General features: G+C 39.7%; 2 long non-coding RNA genes across 2 annotated transcripts; one reads left to right on the forward strand and one right to left on the reverse strand.

The window, feature by feature from the left end:
• Positions 1-10,327: 10,327 nt before the first annotated feature.
• On the reverse strand, positions 10,328-21,304 carry LOC112202523. The gene is made up of 4 exons (XR_002937410.2): positions 21,247-21,304; positions 20,509-20,759; positions 10,511-10,635; positions 10,328-10,361 (listed from the first exon to the last, which is right to left on the reverse strand). It is a non-coding gene; the product is annotated as an uncharacterized LOC112202523 (long non-coding RNA).
• Positions 11,502-12,329, forward strand: LOC121049005. The gene is made up of 3 exons (XR_005799119.1): positions 11,502-11,618; positions 11,776-11,843; positions 11,966-12,329. It is a non-coding gene; the product is annotated as an uncharacterized LOC121049005 (long non-coding RNA).
• Positions 21,305-21,472: the final 168 nt, after the last annotated feature.

Raw genomic sequence — 21,472 nt, forward strand, 5'->3', positions numbered from 1 at the left:
GTTACCTACAAAAAAACCCTCTGATGCCTAAGTCAGTACGTTTCTTAGTAGTGGATTAGAGAGAATTGGAATTCGATGGATTACCTCAATGTCGAGCAGCCTATTTATAGGTTTATTTCGGCGTGGGCTGCAAGTAAACTTGCACAGCAAGTCGCAGTGACTTGAGCGGCACACCACCATTAAGGCCATATTCACTCCTCCAATAACCGTCACTTATTGGCGATCATGATTGCCGTACTGAATGTCGCATTTATCGCCGCATTCATAACTACATAAACTGTTGCATTTACTGCTATCATTACTTCTCTTTAATTGCCTTGATTGTAGGGTCAAATTTGTTGACCACCCCACAATGCCCCCAAATTTTCTCCTTGGACACCCAACCGAAATTATTTTCTCTTTGGATACCCAACCAAAGAGAAAATTTCCGAAATCTTGAACTTCAAAAATAGGTCACTCGAGCTTTTCCTTTGGGCACCCATTTGAGAAGATATCCAAAATGAGGTCTCCACTGCACCATTCAAGGCCCAACTCTGCCTTCAAGACCAAATCTAGTCTCCTAACCCTCAGGCCCAAACCCAATTTTCGTTTTTTTTTTTTTGTCTTTTTCTTTTGGTAAGGGGTCAGACTCGACCCGGATATGCTCACCCCTACCCAGACCTTCCTCAACCCAACTCAGATGCGATCTTAACCCGGTTTCACCCCTAGTTCCAGTGCGACCCAGCTCTGGCCCTATCCGGCCCACGCCCAACCCGATTCTGGCATGATTCCGGCCGGATTTTCCAGCCTCTTGCTACCGCGAGAATCTCTGCACTCCCCCTTGATTACCCAGTGATTTTTGGTGCATCTTCCCTACAAAAGGTCCCCACCCACAGCTAGTTCTCCACCTCCGCCTCTCGAAGTTGTCGGAAGCTGCTCAGTTTCACATCGATCGCCCCTAGCCCGAGCCATCTCACGTGGCCGTCGAGTCACCGCTCTAGCTCCGTCCCAGCCCCGGTTCCAACCGCTTGTGGCATGGCCTCGGCGCAGCAAATCCGGTTGGCCTTCCTCACCGGTCTGTGTTCCCTAGCTCAGACCCGACCTAGTACCCTCTGCATTCTCTCTTTCCTTTTTGTTTTTTGGTTTGTTGTTTACTCCCTTTTTTCTTCTGCTTCTTTTTTTGTTTTTGTTTTTTTACTTTTGCGCTGACTTCTCTTCTTCTTCCTCTAGTTCCGTTAACCGCGGCCCCACTAGCTAGTCCTCTTAGTTCTGCCACCGTGCATTAATCGTAAGCCTTTTTCGTTGACTTCTCCTATCTTGCATGATGGTAGTGGTGCATTTGGGGTTTTATTCCTCTAATTCCACCGCTATTTGGGTTTTCACTTGTCTTTTCGCAGGCTCTTCCTTCGTACCCTCAAGGCTCGAATCAAAACTACTGACTCGTCAAGGAGTTAAAGGACGAACACGGAGTCAACTACTAAACCTACGCCCTGGCAGCCGGAAAATCATGTCCTGGAGAAATATGTCGAGGTGTTCTCCATGCCGCCTGGAGTTAAGCTTTCGGCGGTTACTGCGGATGCGGACATCTACACCGGCAGGAGCATCCTTGAAGATGCCCTGATATTGGCCCCTGAGCAGCTGCGGTATATCTGATTCCCTATTCATCCTATTTTCCAGCTAACGTGGGCTGTGCTTGGTTTACACCCGTTTCAGCTTACCCCAAATTCTTATTTTCTCTTGTCGGCCTTCCTGATCATATGCTGGAAATGGGAAGTTTCACTGGGATTATCCGACTTTCTTTATCTCTACAACTGCTCCAGGGTTATTAAATTCCGATATTTTAACTTCACCCCCTTCCCGAAGATGAAGACGTTCACAGTAGTTTCCAATAATTGTCATGGGTGGAAATCTAGGGCTATGATGATTAATGGCGGTTGGCACTCTCCCAAACTGGACCTCCTTCCCCCAAGGGCTTTCGTGGATGATCTTGGTAAGTGACTAGGTTTTATTTCCTTTACACTGCACTGTTTATTCGCGCGCTAACTTTGGTCATTCGCCATGCAGCTTACAAACCTTCCCAAGCAAAGGCCAAAATTTCACTGAACCGTGTAGAGTGGCTGGAGCGTCACCTCATTGGTCACGGATGGTATCCCTCTCAGTTTATGACTCTCAGGAATCTCCTTGATATTACAACCAGCCGCCCCTCGACCCTATTAGGCCGCTATCAAAGCCATGTGGATGGTGCGATGTCAGGGACAGCCCTGGCATTCTCCTTTGTGAAGTTAGAAAGCCACTTTTACCGGTCTGACCTTAGTGAGTCCCTATTTTTCGAGTACCTCAAGGCTAAGGTTGCCTTCAAATCAATCGTTCCTTGCTCAGAGATTTCGATAGCAGGGGAGGATGACGACGGTGTGAACTCCGAGGGATTTGAGGATGACCATGAGGGTGAGGACACTGATGAAGGAAGGTCGCTCCTTGTTGTTGGTACGCCTGAATTAAGCGCACAAAATTACCCTGCAAAAGACAATTGTTAGTATAGGATAAGCAGGGATCGTTCAGTCCGGGGATTGAGGGTACTTTCACAAATTGCACTAATTGAACAAAACTATCAAAAAGTAAAGAAAGAAAAGGAAAATAAAGTTGACACAAAAACTAACTGAAAGGGGGGTTTAGGTTTTGAAAATGCAAGCAATAATAAAGGAAAGAAAATATTGCAATTTTTAGGGATTCTAAATCAGATGTATGGATGTTGAGAACTTCGTAATCCACCACTAGTTATGATCAGAGAAAGACAATTTAACCTAATCTTCAATTACAAAGGCATGTGAATGAAACCAATCAAGAACTTTAGGATCGCCGCTAAAGCCTTATTTTTCCCAAAATTACTTAGAACCGTGAACGCACTGCATCCTAAGCTTGCTTATATGCAATCAAGGTGTAGAACGCTACCCTATCAAATTAACTCATTAAGCACACATAAACACATTAAGCTCTTTGGAAAGATTGATTTTAGAGTACAAAACTAGTGAGGAATGCCATCCTGGCATGTATTCTATTTGTTTGATTTCACCTAACATGTAGGCATTACTACTTTAGTGTTTTAAGACCGTGAACGCACTGCACCTTAAAACTAGCTCCAAATTACATGCTCATATTTTAGGTGATCAATCTAAGACATAAACATATAAAAGATTTTATAAAACAAAATCAAACAAAGCATTCACAAAACCTTGTAATCGAAAAAGAGATTCAAAAGCTAAAAATCCATCACATAACTAGGATTTCATACTAGTTCTCAACAAGAAAATTACTCACTCATAGTTTGGAAATCCAAAAACATATACATATTGAATTCAAAAAGTACAAAAGGAATAAACCGTAGAGGGTATCACGATCTCACTTTGATTATTCTTCAAGAAAGCTTGAGGCGTCTTCAAAGTAGGAGTACGACAAGATGATGGAAGATGATTTGATGGAAGATGGAGGCTACGGCTTCTCCTTGGAGTAGGGATCTCATGAGCTATGATGAGGGGAGAGTATGGAGGTGTGGTTTCTGATTTAGGGCAGTGGATGGTGTGTATATGTGATGGAAGAGATGTGTGAGAGAATGAGAAGAGAGGAAGTGATAACTAAGGAAAATGGAGAGAAATGGTGAGACAAGGAGATAAAATGGATCAAGGAATGTGTGTCTTAGAATGAGAGGAGAAGGTGTTTATATAGGGAGGAAAAAGAAGAGTGAAATGATGAGTGGAAGAAAAATAATGAAAGTGGATCTAAGTTCACTTGTAAAATATGGAAAAGATAGAGAAATGATGAAATGAAAGCAAAGCATGAAGGTGCAGCAACATGGAAGTGATGATGATCTATTAAAGAGATTGTAGAAGAAAAATATATCCAAGGAAAAAGAGAAAAGCATCTAGCTTTCTTCATGTGGGTAGGAAACATGAACATGTGAATATTGAGCTGGTTTTAGGTCAGTTTCTGCCCCTTTATTCCTTCAATTATTTCTCTAACAAGACTTCATTATATGCCTTCGACTTCTTCATATGAAATGTTACACTATGAGTATAGATCATCCTGACAAATTTTCAGAGTTTTATTCCATGAGGTTGGGCCGAAAATGCTGCTGGACCTCTTACAGGTCCAGTTTTCCAGTTTTGTTTATGTAGAAAATTGGACTGATTGTTTGAAGGCCTTCCACTTATAGTTTACTCTGGCACTCTTCATAAGAAATGATCCTTGGGCTTTCTAGAATGAATCTGGAAAGTTTCAACTCATTTGGAGTTCGGATAGTTAGTCTGCCACTCCTCATTTCTTGTCTAGCTCGCTTTCTCATTGGCTCAATTTCTCCAAGACACGCTTTGTCAGGCCAAAATGCTCATTTTGGGGCCAAACAGCTCATTTCATCATCATCTACTCCAATGTACCTAAAAAATAGAAATTGAGTTAAAAATCGATTCGTTAAGGAATTAACTAAGCAAAATGTGAGGAATTAACTATTAAAATACCACATTAAAATGCTCCTATCAGTTGTGAGGGAGCTCCCTCAAATGATTCCTCCAAATCGGAAAAAGAAAAAGGTTACGGAGCCCTCTGCTAATGACGACCCATCTCGTGCTCCGCCTACTCAATTAGCTCTGCATTATTCTTCATGTTGAATCTGCTTTAATACGCTTTGGTATTACTGCAACATTTATGGTTAACCAGCTGAGTATTATATTTTAGTGCAGGTGTGTACTATTTGTTTGTCGTACTTGTGATTTGCTGATCTCCGATGGATGGTGGTGATATCATGAAAAGTGAAGACTCAAAGCAAACAAGCAATATAACTTTTGTGTAATTGGTAGATACTGAATGGTTTTAGAATAGAGTTTAGTTGTAGTTGGAGGGATGATGTGATAAGTGGTTGTATGATCCAAACTTGCTTAGGATAGTAGGGAACTTTAAATTTAACTTGTGATATATGATTGATGATTGCTAATATGAGAAATAGTTATAGAAATGAAAGGATATCATAGCATATATATGTCTACATGCAAATTAAAGTTTATTTAAGCATGAATAAGCTAATTAGAGCAAGAAGTAGAAACTAGGACATATCATTTTATTTCACCAAATTTGTAGAACAATTGTAATGCACTCCAGTTAAACAACTAAACAATATTAGCAGCTATCAAAAGTAACTCTTAGCTCCTTTGGATTTCATCATCTAGTCCTACTGCTTTTGTTGTGCTTCTGAATCCTCCTCTCCTTGAGGCTTTTCTTTTGAATCTGAATAATCCACTGCCTGAGCTTCTTCCTTCGAATCTTTTTGCCCATCCCTCTTTTCAGATTCCGAAACCCAACTCTGTGCAGTCGTTGCATTTGAGTCTTGTGTCATCCCTTCTCCCTCTCTTACTTCAGCCTCTCCAAGTGTTTCTCTTTCAGCTCTTCTGTCACCTTTGAAGAAGGACATATAGGTATGCATCATCCTTTGAAGTTCATCAGCTACAATTTCCCAGAGTAATCGAGTAACATATTGGTTTGATCCGCCGACAATGAGCGCATAAATTCAAAATACCTGTTCATCCAGGAGCAAAACATCATATTGCTGGTTGATAAACTAGATAACAAAGATGTTATTGGTTTAAAGTGGATTTACAAAACCAAGCTAAATGTTGATGGTTCTGTACAAAGAAGCAAAGCAAGATTGGTAGCAAAAGGGTTCTCGCAGATACTTGGAGTCGATTTCAATGAAACTTTTGCACCAGTGCCAAGGCATGAGACCATAAGAGGTCTGATTTCCATTGCTACACAAAAAGATTGGTTTCTACACCAGTTAGACGTAAAGTCCGCATTTCTAAATGGAGTGTTGAAAGAAGAAGTGTTTGTGGAACAACCACAAGGTTTCATCATCAAGGGTAAAGAGCAGAAGGTTTACAAACTGAAGAAGGCTCTTTATGGTTTGAAACAAGCCCTAAGAGCTTGGTACGGTGAGATCGATTCCTATTTCACAGAAAAAGGGTTTCAAAGGAGTGAAAATGAACCTGCCCTTTACACCAAAACTGAAGGTAAATCAAGTATTCTTATTATCTCCTTATATGTTGATGATTTGGTATTTACTGGAAGTTGTGAAAAAATGATTTCAAATTTCAAGTTTGATATGATGATGAAATATGAAATGAGTGATTTGGGAATCATGCATTATTTTCTGGGAATTGAAATAGTTCAATCAATGGAGGGAATCTTCATTACACAGAAAAAATATCCAAAGGAAATTCTAGAGAAGTTCAAAATGTTTGGTTGCAAATATGTTGCAACACCTCTAGTTGTCAATGAAAAATTTTAAAAAGAAGATGGAAGTGGTAGTGCAGATGAGAATATATACAGAAGTTTAGTGGGAAGTTTGCTTTACTTGACAACATCAAGGCCAAATCTTGTGTATGCTGCAAGTTTGTTATCCAGATTTATGCACAAGCCAACCAAAGTACACTATGGAGCTGCAAAGAGGATCCAGAGATACATTCAAGGTACAATTGACTTTGGAATCATGTATGAGAGGAATGTGGAACTAAAACTCTTTGGTTTCTGTGATAGTGATTGGGGAGGCAGTGTAGATGACTTGAAAAGCACATCTGGGTATACTTTCACACTTAGAACTGGTGTATTCTCTTGGGCTTCAAAGAAGAAAAAATTAGTGGCCCTATCTACAGTTGAAGCTGAGTATGTTTCTGCATCTATAGCTACTTCGCAAGTAATTTGGCTCAGAATAGTCATTGAAGATTTTGGTGAGAAACAAGAATCTGCAACAACCATTCTCTGCGATAAAAAGTCTGCAATTGCCATAAGCAAGAATCATGTGTATCACAATAGGGCGAAACACATTGCCTTGAAGTTTCACTACATCAAGGATGTAGTTGAAAAGAATGAAGTGGATTTGGTCTACTGCAATACTGAAGACCAAGTTGCAGATATCTTCACCAAAGCTCTACCAAGAGAGAGGTTTGAATACCTCAGAGGCCTACTTGGAATGAAGAAGCAAACCATTAAAAGGGAGTGTTAGAATTAATGCTTTCCTGCTCCATCTGCGAATCTTCACTAAAGTGTGTTCGCAAGATGAGTGCGTTCGCTAAGTGAGTTTGCTGCGAATGTTCCCTAAAGTGTGTTCACGAGATGAGGTCACCGCGGGGAAAAGTCAGAAGCTAGTTTGCTGAGAAGTAGTGTTTGCGTATAATAGTTCGCGGAATAACTAAGTCTGTTTGCTAAAGGGTTAAGTCCGTTCGCTGTCACGAAACTTGCTGCGGTGAAAGTCTTAGTTGCGGTGAAAGATGTTTTACAGCCACTTGCATTACTATTTGCTCCACTCAAATTTAAGCTAGATATTTTATATCTAAAATACTTTTAATCTAGTTTAATATGCTTTCATCTTAGATATTTTATAGGTTAATCTTGTACCCTATATAAGGGAAGAGATGGTTGATGTAAAAGGATGAACAAGTTCAGAAACTCAAGTACACAAGTTTGCTGAGTTAAGTTGATCTGTTCATGCTTCATTTGCTACTACAAATTAATCAAATCAACAAAATTGTGGTTTCGATTATATTTTGTTCAAATACAAAGTAGAAGCAACTATAAAAAAATATACCAACGTTAACATTTTCTACTTTCTTTTATTTTTTGTCACTTTCCCTTGTTTCTTTCTTGCAGTTCGTTTTTGACTTTTTCCGCTCCCTGTTGCTCCAGGAATTGGCCAAAACTGTTGAATCCCTAGTCAGACAGGCCGAGGAAGAAAAGAAAGCAGGCAAAGTCGATGAGCCGTACTTGACAGAGGAGCTGCCAACAGATCTGTTTAAGAAGTATTCTGACTATAAAAGAGAGAAAGAAGTCGCTGAGGCATTTCAGAGCAATGCGAAGGTGGATGGTGGTGGTATCGTGAAAAGTAAAGACCATCGAAGCAAGAAAGAACAAAGAAATGCATGCCATGCACTTACGTTCACGTCGGCCGGCTCGGCCTCTGGTGCTGGGTTTCGTTTCAACGCTTCCTTTATGATGAATGAGATCCTCCCGTCTACGATGCTCAAAACCTGACAGTCGATCAATGCTTTCACAGTATATGCCGCCCGGACATCAAAGTCCGTACTAGCTGTAACTTTATCCATTGTTTTTGCTAGTCATAGAAGCATGTCACTGAAAATTGAATAATGGCAGCGGAATACTGCGCCAATGTAAAGTTGAAACAGATAGTTTGTAAGAATCTGATGGAAGGCCTTCAGAAGGTACGAGATCAGCCAGCCTCACACGACCGAGAGATGGCAGGCCACTACCTGCCATAAATTCCTTTGGAATACTGCCTATACCCCATCTTGAACAGAGGTATTATCCAATCAAATGCATATTTTACAAACTGACATGCGTCATATCACAAAAACAAACACGAGAAACAACAAAAAGAAGCATCATCAATCATCAAACTATCTTTCTTTCGTTTGTCTTAATGAGAGGAATTCCCACACACTAGGAATATCAAAAGATACGACCATTTAAAGAATCATAATTGAGTTCAGTTGGTATTGTACAAACCTAAAAGGCTAAAACACAACTCGTTTCCTCTTTTATATATCAAAGCATCTATCTTTACATATGCATGTAAAGAAGAAGGCACCCGACAAAACTTTCTTTTAGATGTTATCAACCTAAACTCCTAAAGACATCTAAACGAACGTATAATGATTTTATTGACACTGAAGATGACGAGGATGAGGGGGTTCCTACTTCCTGGTTCCATATTGAGAGTGTTCAAAGAGAAAGTAAACAGAAGAGTGGGAAGGTTGCAGCATTCCCATTTGCAAGCTTGGAAGAATATGTCAGAATGACTATATGAGCAGTTGTTTAACAAGAAAGCTTTAATGACAAAATGGGGAGGTGACTTGGAAGTACCATTTAATATCTAAATATAACAAAAGTCCAATGGAGTAAGACGGAAAACACATTAGTAAAAGATGAAGTATTACAATACCGAATTGAAAGACTAAAGTAGGAATAGGATAAAAGTAGAATACCACTACTATTATATTACAAAAATTTTCACTTCAATTGTATGTTTTATGTTACTTTGCTTGCCAATTACCTATTGATCGTGACATATTTCTTTCCAATGTTAAATGTGGTTCGGCGTTCAACTATCCACATAAATAAGTTGTAGAAAATGTATTGTAGCATGTGTAGCTTTTGGAATATAAGAGTAGCAGTGGAAGTTTCAATTGAAATGGCTGGTTAGGCATCCAATTACAGTTTTACACCAAGTTATTTACTAAGAGTTGGCTGGTTCAACCCAGTGGTTAGTTCAGACGTTAGTTCAGACTCAAATTGGTACCAATGAGAAGATAATTAAGTAGGCCTAAAGTGATATCAAAAGTCTGTGTTTGCTACTCATCATTCAAATGAACCCCAACTCATATCAGAGGAAAGCAGGCGGATAAAGGGTAGAGAATACTCAACATGATATCAACATTCATCGAGCCCCCACTTGTGTAACAGTGAGTTCATTAGCTGAACATTCTGTAGCCTCATCTGTAGAATCTTCAGGTTCTGTCAGATTCCTTTCACTGAAAAAACCAGGCTTCTGAGGTTGAGGCGATGCACCTTCACCACTCAATATTAGAACAGCAGCTGGCATACTTGGCCTATCTTGTGGTTTTTGTTGCACACATAAAAGACCTACATGAATCGATTGCACAACTTCATGTAGAGTGCTGGAGTCCTCCACCAATGGATCTAGAAATTCAATGGACCTGCCTTCTATGAACGGCTTCCATGCATGAAAGATCAAAACATTCAGTTTTACTGTATATATAGAAGAAGAAGAATCAAGCAGCAATAAATTTCTTTTAAGTTGACAGTTGTACCTCACATGTCCAAAAGGGTTGAGATTGTGGCATGGATGTGAGAATCCTCAGTTTCTCTTCCCACTCACTATCTCTAGCACCAAAACTCCATAGTTGTAGACATCGGATTTTATCGAGAAGAAACCATCAATTGTGTATTCTGGGGACATGTAACCACTGCAAACCAATGAATCAAGGATTAGTTTTGTAACAAAAGAAAGTAGACTAAAACTAGTTATTCTTTGGGGTATTTACTTACTATGGACCAATAAAACCAAATATAAACTTCCTCGGTGATAAAACTGAAAATAAAAAGAAGTCCAAGCTTTTGTCGGGCATGCATTTGTAGATCAGCATCATTTCATCTTGTTGAAAGCAGCACCCTAGAAGCTTCACTAGATTCTTGTGCTGAAGTTTGGCAATATGTGTACAGCCTCATTTTTGAACTCATTAATTCCTTACATAGAGTCTCTTGCAAGCCTTTCCACTGCTATTTCTCATCCATCTTTCAACATACACCTGAAATTCATCAGTTCATGTATATTGTGACTAAAATTTATACTCGTTTAGTCTTCACAATTCACTTACACTATTTAGTACAATTATCCATCAGTCCAGGTTAAAACCAAAACTACATGTACCAAACTGATATGAATGTCAGCTTTTACCTTAAAGACAGATCCAAAGCCACCTTCTCCTAGTTTGTTGTCGTTTGAGAAGTTACAGGTTTCATTAACAACAGTAGTCAAGTCACGTAATTCCAGATTTTCCTTGTGGCCGCGGCTCAGTTTTCCTGCAGAAATGAAGTAAAGGAGGTATGATTTGTTGCTTCTTTTTTCAATAAACTTATACATAAGAAAAATGGTACTGCTCCTTTTTCATTTATAGAATCAAATAGCAATCAATAATTCACTACAAAACTCAACTACTTCACTGGAAAATGGAGGGATCCATCAGAAGAGTACAAACAACTTACTAGGGCTGGCCTGGCGAACCGAAAAACCGAAGGAACCGCACCGAACCGCACCGAAAAACCCGGTTCAGTTCGGTTTTAGGGTATATATATTTACATTTTGCTCGGTTCGGTTCCTAATGAAGTATTATCGGTTCAGTTCCGGTTCTTGTTTTTAGAACACCCTTGGAACCGAAATACATATGTCAGTGTATAAGTGGATATAAGGGCCGAGCTTATTTCTCTAAAATAAACCCACTCTCATTTGATCAGGCCCCGATGATTCCGATCTATCCATTCGATCAAAAGTTCAAAACCCTAAAATTTCTCTAGTTCTCTCTATCGCTCACTGCCTCTCTCTATCGCTCACTGCCTCTCAAAACCCCAACTCTCCATTCTCTAACCCAGACGACCAAGGCGATCAAAAGATTCAAAACCCAGACGACCAAGACGATCGCCCTCAAAGATCGGATGCAGCCCCGACGAGCAAGACCATCGCGTCTTCGATTTGTGTTGGGCTGTTAGCCATCTGCGATTTGGTTGATGCATCCCCGTCTTCGACCTCCATCAATGTAAGTCTGGACCCCAGTCTCATGCTTTTCTTTCACTCCCTATCTTATCCTTCTCCTTCATCTTCTTCTTCTTCTTCTCTCTTCAAGTTTCAGTCTTTGATCTTTCAGCCGTCTTCTTGAAGTCCGAGGCCAACCCGGAAAGCAGGTGCAGGTGTGCAGCTATTGGAGTCCGAGATCCGACAACTCTGCTCTACCTCTAAAGATATCTTCTTGCAACAACCCAATTTGTTAGAGCACCCATCAAGATTTGTGGTATAAAAATTCAAACTTTGTTCTTGTTTGTTTCAAAGTTTCAATTTTTGATGGTTTTTGCTTACTGGGTTAGAGCACCCATCTGATATATGCATTGCTTATCGTTCGGTTATTGTTTAGTCCCTTAGAGAAAGATAGTGACTTATTTACAATGTAGGTTAAAGCAAAAGTTGAAGAAATTGCTCCCGGTGTTGCAACAGGAATGATTTTGTCTCTGCGTGAGAGGTACTCTGAAATCTAGAATGGTTTATAGTTTACTGATCAAACTTCTATACCTTGGGCAGTTGGTTTTGCATTGAATATTCAGGAGGGCCTAAATTGATTATGACAATGAATTTGTTTTGCAGTCTTCATTACTATCTAAGGATGATCTTGCGAAGTGCCAAGTATGTATCATATTTCATTTTCCCTCGTTTCTATCTCTTCATTATCCTTCTACAGTTAGTGATATATCACTCATGTGACATCAAATTCCATCTAGTTGGAAAATCTAATGCTTACTAGTGTGTAATTTTAAAAATCATGTCAAATGTAATTCCTTCTAGTCACATGCTTGATTCATGGCACCTCTTGATGCATGCACCACCATTATATGTGTTATATGGTTGTACCTACATTCTAATTCTTCTCTCATATATTAAATTATGATCTTCTTGGTTACAGATGGAATATGATGCTGCAAAATCTGAGGTTCAGAAGTGGCATTCTGCATTTCAGGTTTGTGTTCATCGTTCCTTTATTAGTCATCAGTAATCTCCAGCTTTTGTTCATCTTTTAATTTTTAATTTTTTTTCCCACCAGTTGGAGAAAGCAAAGAAAAAGGAAGCTGCATTCATAGTTACATTTGCAAAACGGGATCTTAGAGCTCAACTCAAGCCACCATCATTGCAGGTAGCTAAGCTCATCCATTGTTTTTTATGATTTCAAAATTGATCTAAATTTTGGTTTGGTTGTACTTAAGAAATTGTTTTTATTAATTCAAAATATATTGCATCTGTTTTGCTCAGTTTTGTTGTTTGTTAACTGTTAATGAAAAAAATATATTGCTGTTTAAGGAAAAAGAGATTCGAGAGAAATTGTAGAGAGAATTGTGTCATATTATTGAGAATAGGAGCCCTATATATAGGGATTACAAAGTACTAGTTCTAATGTTACAAGGAATACCAATCCGTGTAGGATTGGGAAATCTAGAACCTTCTCTCCTATTACTACTCCTAGTTTGATAAGGCACACTAAATCGATATTCCTTCAACACTCCCCCTTGTGCCGCTCAAACTTGGTGGTGACGCTTCATCCGTTGCCTCGTTAAAAACCTTGCCAGGTAACAAAAACCCTGTGGGATAAAAATAACCCTGGTCGAAGGACAAAAAGAGCACAACATGTCCTTCACTCTTCGAGATCGAACATGTAGACATCATAACTCCCCCTGATGTTGATATCTCCCCCTGATTGCTACAATCGTGGGAGTTCGGATAACTTTCTCAATCCGATGCTCTTCACATGTTTCTCGAAGGTGGATTTAGGTAGCGACTTAGTGAATAAGTCCGCTACATTATCCTCTGATCAGATTTGATTCACTTCAATCTTTAGAAGTGATTGTTGTTGCTGATTATAGAAGAACTTAGGCGATATATGCTTGGTGTTGTCGCCCTTGATGAAACCTAACTTCATTTGTTCAATATAAGCTGCATTATCCTCATAAATGCATGTAGGTTCATCTGTGGTAGACTTCAAACCACAACTTCCTCGGATATGTCTAATTATAGACCTTAGCCATATACATTCACGTACGGCTTCATGTAGAGCAATAATCTCTGCATGATTTGAGGAAGTAGCAACAAGGGTCTGTTTCGTAGACCTCCAAGATATCGCAGTGCTTCCCATGGTAAAGACATAACCCATTTGGGAGCGACCTTTGTGAGGGTCAGAGAGGTACCCTGCATCAGCAAAACCCATCAAGACATCATTGTCATTTTGATGAAGGGGGATAGGGTGAGGTCGGCCACCCCTAGTGGTGATGACGGCGTTGGCGGCAACATGGCCAGCCACCTTGTCATGGTGGACGGTGGCTCCATGCCTAATGGGGTCCGATCCCATTCTTCCGTCATTCCCCTTCTCTCTGTAGGGATAAAATAGGTCCATATCAATCGTACCTCTTAGGTATCGAAAGATTGTCTTTACACCAATCCAATGGCGACGTGTAGGCGCAGAGCTATGTCTAGCTAACAAGTTCACTGCGAATGAGATGTCTGGTCTTGTGCATTGAGCTAAGTACAATAATGCGCCTATTGCACTTAAATAGGGCACTTCTGCCTCTAATAGCTCTTCGTCCTCATCCTTTGGACGAAACGGATCTTTTCCTGGCTCAAGACTACGACCGATCATGGGAGTACTCACAGGCTTTGCTTTATCTTCATTAAAGCGCCTTAAGATTTTCTAAGTATATGTAGACTGATGGATCAAAATGCCATCACTACGGTGCTCGAGTTCTAAACCGAGACAAAACCGTGTTTTCCCAAGATCTTTCATCTCAAATTCGGATTTCAAGTATTTAGCAGTTTCCTTCAACTCATCTAGAGTTCCAATTAGGTTCATGTCATCGACATAAACTGCTACGATTGCAAATCCGGAACTTGTTCTTTTAATGAACACGCATGGGCATATTTCATTATTAATATATCCCTTCCCAATCAAGTAGTCACTTAGACGGTTATACCACATCCGTCCGGATTGTTTTAATCCATATAGTGAGCGTTTTAATCTTATTGAAAACGCGCTCCGTGGTTTAGAGCCACTTGATTTGGGTAATTGAAGTCCATCTGGAACCTTCATATATATCTCTGAATCTAGATCCCCATAGAGATATGCTGTAACCACATCTATAAGCTGCATGTCATGTTTTTCGGAAACTACCAAACTGACAAGGTAGCGGAACGTTATAACGTCCATTACGGGAGAATATGTCTCCTCGTAGTCGATTCCAGGGCGTTGTGAGAAACCTTGCGCCACAAGGCGGGCTTTATATCTAACCACCTCATTTTTCTCATTACGCTTTCTAACAAAGACCCATTTATGGCCAACAGGTTTTACATTTGGGGGTGTCTGCGTTATAGGCCCAAATACTTGTCTCTTTGCTAGTGAATTCAATTCAGCCTGGATCGTATCTTTCCATTTAGGCCAATCCGCTCTTCGTTGACATTCTTCGACAGAGCAAGGTTCGATATCATCATATTCTATGATTCCTTTTGCAACATGATATGCAAATGCATCATCAATTGCCATAGAATTTCTATCCATCATCTCATGTACACTAGTGTAATTCATGGAGATCTCTCTATTCTCTGGAGTTGGTTCTGACATTGGAGCGTCCCCCAATGATGTCTCTTGGACATAACCATAATCCGGAATGTTCTCATGAGATGGATTATTTACATCGATGATTAAGGGATTATTTTGTGCCAAACTCGCTTTCTTTCTTGGGCGAGAATCCATCGAACCTATTGGCCTCCCGCGCTTCCTGGCAGGAGCCGTGGGCCTAGCCACAACGTCACTACCACTGTGGACGTTGGCGCCATGCTCAAGTGCCCTTGAGGTGGTGTCATGTCCTCTAATTTTAGGGACATCAATCCTTGCAGGCACGTTTGCAGCAGGTATGTGTGATCTCGTCACTTTAGCGATATCAAAAAATGCATCAGGCATCGATTCTGCTACGTTCTGAAGATCGAGAATTCTGCGCACTTCAATTTCGGACTGTGCGGTTCGGGGATCAAGATGAGACAGAGTGGGGACAGACCACGACAATTCCTGTCGTTCCTGTTGAACATTTATGTTCCTATCTCCCCCCTAACGACGGGAAGACTGTCTCATCAAAGTGACAATCTACAAATCTTGCGGTAAAGAGATCGCCTGTCAAGGGTTCTAAATAGCGGACAATGGTTGGAGAATCATATCCAACATAAATGCCTAATCGTCGTTAAGGACCCATTTTGGTGCGCTGTGGCGGCGCAATAGGCACATAAACTGCACACCCAAATATGCGTAAGTGTGAGACATTAGGCTCATACCCAGTCACCATCTGGGACGCAGAAAAGGGTTGAGTGGCAGTGGGCCTCAGACGAAGAAGCACAGCTGCATGCAATATTGCATAGCCCCAAGCAGAAATAGGGAGATTGGTGCGCATTACCAATGCCCTAGCGACCATTTGTAGTCGTTTAATGGCGGCTTCTGCGAGACCATTTTGGGTGTGAACATGAGGAACTGGATGTTCAACTTCTATCCCAATGGACATGCAATAATCATCAAAAGTCTTTGATGTAAACTCCCCAGCATTGTCTAACCTTATAGACTTAATAGGATGATCAGGGTGGTGAGCCCTTAACTTAATTATTTGTGCTAGGAGTTTAGCAAATGCAACGTTCCTTGTGGACAATAGCATGACATGTGACCAGCGTGTCGATGCATCAACCAACACCATAAAATATCTAAATGGTCTGCATGGTGGTTGAATAGGTCTACAAATATCACCGTGGATTCTTTGCAAGAATGGTATATTTTCTTTAGTGTCCTTTGCATAGGATGGTCTCGATCCTAATTTTGCTAAAGAGCAGGCTTTGCAGAACGAATGATGGGCTTTAGAGACAACCAATGAGGATTTTGGTTTAGCCATGAAGTCACAATTGACTTTAGAAGTAGAAGGAGGAGTCAAACAATGATCCATGGCGTCAATGCCATGTTGTTGCCGTAGGGGGTAGACGGCGCCGGCCCTAAGTGGCCGGTCTTGCACAGTCTTGGCGCCGTGAGGCGCAGGTGCATCTCCTCGAACCAATTTTTGGTTTTTACTTCTCTTCGTTCTGAAGAATGGATGTCCGTGTGAAGTCTTTAATATACGGATCATCATATCACGACCTAGGTGTCCCAGACGGTCATGCCAAAGCCTATATGTGTCAGAATCCCATAAATCATCTCTCATAACATGATTGGATTCAATTATGCGAATAGTGGTTGCATACAACCCACTAGATCGACACATAAGTTTCTCTAATACTCGTTTATGTCCGTAGTCATTAGAGGTGATGCAAAGGAACTCTTGTCCATTCTCACAATGTGTTTCCACATGAAAACCATTGGCTCTTATATCTTTGAAATAATAAAGTTCGAAAAACATGTCTACGACATGAGATAAAATAAATCGATACTTTATTAATAATATCCAATGATTACATCAAAGTTTCATGACCATAATCTAATCCAAAGAAAAATCAAACATTAGACAAATTGTAGTCACTCAATTCGTTCGGTAATTCCAATTAAATATGACCAGGGAAGTAGAGAGAGATGTCGGTGGAGCAAAGCTCTCTTAAGTACCACTAATCTCAATTACTTTCCTAGACATCATACTTAATTGAGTACGCCTAGAGGAAAAGAGATAATCCAATAAGTCATTTTATTGATTAAGGCATAATTGCCATTACATAATTCTTGGAAATTAAAAGACTATTCTAAATAAAAATCTGCGGCATTCTATCTTCATCGCCAGATTTAAAGTCTTTTATAGCTCGATGTATTACCATTGATCAGGTACTCCATAAAATATCATGAAGAGGATGCTCTCTTGATTGAGGTGTATTGACACAATACATATGGTCCCTAGAACCAATGGCGTTGGAATAGTGCAATCATGGCCAAAAATGGCGCCATGGTGTCCAACCCTATACCCTCAACGTCATGACTCCTATGGTCATGTTAGGGTTTTCTCAATCAATTTGTTATTTTGTGTTTTTCCACAAGCATGCATAAATAATATGATGCAGAGAGCCTCCGAACAATATTTCATAACTCTTTCAAAGTTATAGTGAAGCAGATATTATTCCATCGTGCTTCTATGTTCGGAAAGTTGTGAATGTTACTAAAACGTTCACTAGGCGCAACCCAAAGGTTGTTAGCGTTATCCTCATTCATGTACTCAAACTGGAGGGCCATCTTCATGTGGCGCTTCATCAGGGTAAATGCCCTGGAATCTTCTATCTCAGTTTGTGAGTCTTGAGCGGTTCCTTTAGAACAGGGCTCTTGGATTGTAGGCAAATAAATATCCCGTGCCCGTTGAATCCAATGGAGTAAAATCGAGCTCGTTCAAGTCTTACATCCTGAAAGGAAAGCAAGAACGTATTAGTTTCGGAGTCAATGCTTCCACGAAAACTAATATAAGATTTCTGAGCCTTAATGCTACCAAGAAATCGATTTCCAAGAATATTTGGATTAGACCGAAACAATGATGTTTAAATGGTCAAAATCTATGCTCACGAACGCTCTTAGTCCGTAGCTTACGAACGCTCTTAGTTCGTTAAATCGATGCTTACGGACGCTCTTAGTCTGAAGTCTTACGAACGCTCTTAGTTCGTTAATTGCGTGAATCCCCACGATTCCGCTTTTCAAGAATCGAACCCACGTTATAAGAAAGGTGGGATGTAGAAGAAGGGAGGTTTTTAAGTCCCCAAGAAAAGAAGAAATATTTAAATTTCGAATTATAGGAACTTCAAAACTTACTCTTTTGAATACTTACTTGTTGAAAATTCGGAGCAGATTCTGTTCTGAACAGCTTGTACTTCGATTGGTGTACAGATCTCAATATAACTCCGATAAGGCTGAAATTCGGAGGTTAGATGGAAGAGACAGAGACGAACAACTTTGATGAAGAAATTTTTTCGATCTGAGCTTCCGAACTAGACGTTTCGAGGCTTGCAAGAAGACGGATGTGCACAGGAACGGGAAAAAGATGCAGTGGGTGTGCGTTGGCTTGTTTGCGCAGCAGTGATGCTTTGATGGCAGCAGGCTGGAACGCAGGGCTGCAGGGAGGGTGCAGCAGGGGCTGCTGTGCAAGGTTGCAAGCGCACGGGCGCGCGGGCTGCAACGAAGGCTCGGCTAGCTCGGGCTAGGGGCTGCTTTGTGAATGAGTTTTGGTTTTCTGTTTTGTGGTTAGAGTCGTGCTGATAACGTGTTTAAGTATAATGTATTTGAGAGAGATTGATGAGAGAGATGTGTCATATTATTGAGAATAGGAGCCCTATATATAGGGATTACAAAGTACTAGTTCTAATGTTACAAGGAATACCAATCCATGTAGGATTGGGAAATCTAGAACCTTCTCTCCTATTACTACTCCTAGTTTGATAAGGCACACTAAATCGATATTCCTTCAACAATTGCATCTGTTTTGCTCAGTTTTGTTGTTTGTTAACTGTTAATGAAAAAAATATATTGCATCTGTTTTGCTCAGTTTTTTTGTTTGTTAACTGTTAATGAAAAAAATATATTGCATCTGTTTTGAGGCCAGGAAATATTGCTTAACAAAATTGCTTGGTGTCTTCATTTCAGGCCAGAAGGTATTGAGGTTGTACATACGCTTGCAGCTTGCTGCCTTTATCAAGAAGAAAGGCATAAAAAATGATGCAATTCATCAACAATCAAGGATGCATAAAGGTCTGAACATTTTTGCTTCATTTGAAGTTCAATTTTTTTTTTAAGTTATCCTAATATCATTGATTTTAGATTTGTTATTTTGTATGCAGATTTGGTATTGAATCTATTGATGGAAGGCTGGAAGCCTTGTTGCATTGATGAAGAGGAACTAAGGAAGCCATGCTGGAAATGTTTGATTGTTTGCAGTAATGCACTTTGATGAAATATTGATCATTCATGAACTTTTTCAATTTTAGTTGGTTTGTTTCAGTTTGTTTCAATTTTAGTTGGTTTGTTTCAGTTTGTTTCAATTTTAGTTGGTTTGATTCATTTTAGTTGGTTTGTTTCAGTATTTTAGTTTGCTGCAAATTGATGCAGTTTCAATATTTTGTGTGTTTGATGGTTTAATGCTTCGATCAGTTTCATGCTTTGAGAGTTTGGGAGTTTGCTAGAAATTTCTAATTTGTTATGTTGATGTTGATTGTTGAGTTTTATGAGTGAATGGTATTTGCAATATTGAATCATTTGAATGTATGTATGGAAATCAGGAAAACTGGAAGCTGCAGACTAGAAAATGCTGAAAAACAGTTTTTCTGTATGGAAAAACCGAGGAACCGAACTTGGACCCGAACCGAACTTGGAACCGAAACCGAAAAACCTTCACAGGACCCGAACTGATCTTGGAACCGAAAAATCGAGAAACCGACCCGAATATGGTCGGTTCGGTTCCATATCGGTTCTTAATAAAAAAAACAGCATACCCGAACCGATTATGTCATCTCGGTTCCGGTTCCGGTTTCTGGACTTGAAAGTGTAGAACCGACTCAGGCCAGCCCTACAACTTACCATCTTTCTTCCAAACATAAAAGAGCAGAGATACACCCAGTATCAGCAGCCCAGTAGACAAAACAAGAATGCTAACTATGATTCTCACTTTCTTCACAATGGATTTAGCGGGTTTAGCATTGATTCTGGTACTAGTCTCTTCATTATCGATGAATGAATTATATTTGAAAGAAGAAAATAATTTAAATTAAAGACTAACAATCAAGTGAACACTTTTAACCATGTTCTTATTGGGAGTAGGGTGTTCTGTTTTCCTATTCTAATTAGGGCATCTCCAACATAATATATTCTTTTTTTTTTAAATGAAATTTAACTAATTTTAGGCTAAGTTTGATCTCCAACAGACTAGCTAAACAAAAGCTAAATTTAACTTTAACTAAAAAACCTAGCTATATTTAGCTAGAGAGGAGAGAGAATTTAACTAAAACTGAAATTTAACTTAGGATTTAGGTATTCTGCTGGAGCAAATTCAACTAGTAACTAGTTATATTTTAGTTTTAGTTACTTTCAGCTATGAAGCAGATAGCTATCACTATTGGAGATGTTTTGTATTTGTACAAAGTCTTGAGGAATCAAGATGATTACATACCTTGCTCTGATACAGCTAACATAGATATCTTGCTCATTTTCAGTGAGATTTCTTATGCCAATCAGATTACTGAACCACAGCAAGCACCCACATCCACCTTCCCTGATATTGGAATTTGCATTAGCTGTGCAGGAGCACTTCTTCACACACAACATCTCACATTCCTTGAGGTTCATACTTGTGTTAGACCAGGATTGTTTGGTGCTTGGAAATTTGATCCCAGTGTACTTCAATGGCATTAAGTTTGCACCCTGTCACTTTCTTTAAATTAGCTTGCATAATTTAGATTTTGACTTGTCTTTGTCCGACTTTTATTAGAAGATGGATAATTGTGGCATTATTTTGGTCAAATTCTGTCTGCAGCTAAAAATCTCCATGACATCACCATTCTAACTACAGTAGCAGCATTGGCAACTTGACAAGAAACCATACAGGCTTTACATGGATATGTCACTCGATTTCTAATTTAGTTGTGTAATGGTGAGGGTAGTTGAATAGACCATTGTCGACTGTCTCACCCGCCAGCAGGTTTTTATTGACATAAAATGTGCATATGTGAGAAAAATATGTATGAATGTAATTCATCCACCAGCAGAAAACGTGAAAGACCAAGGAAGAAAAAAGATCAAACATAGGTAGCTTTAAGAGGATATCTTTCCACAATCGGGAATCTATGTTCTCATGCGACTTGTTGTACATATTGTGATTATAGTGATGGGCATAGGTGAACATTTTTACCTTGTCACAGTTGCAGCAGAACCAGAGTCAGACTTTACAGCTGGCCTCATCAATCTTACACTACAGGAAAATGAGTCATTTACGACGTGCTAAAAACGCCGTAAATGAAAATTTAAGATGTGCAAATCCGTGCAAAAGTACGCCCTTATAGACCACGTCGTAAAAAAAATATATATTTAACTTTTTTATGCACGCCGTAAATGACCCAAAAGCACGCCGTACAATT

This window comes from Rosa chinensis, chromosome 5 (assembly GCF_002994745.2).
Source record: "Rosa chinensis cultivar Old Blush chromosome 5, RchiOBHm-V2, whole genome shotgun sequence".
NCBI classification, from domain to species: domain Eukaryota; kingdom Viridiplantae; phylum Streptophyta; class Magnoliopsida; order Rosales; family Rosaceae; genus Rosa; species Rosa chinensis.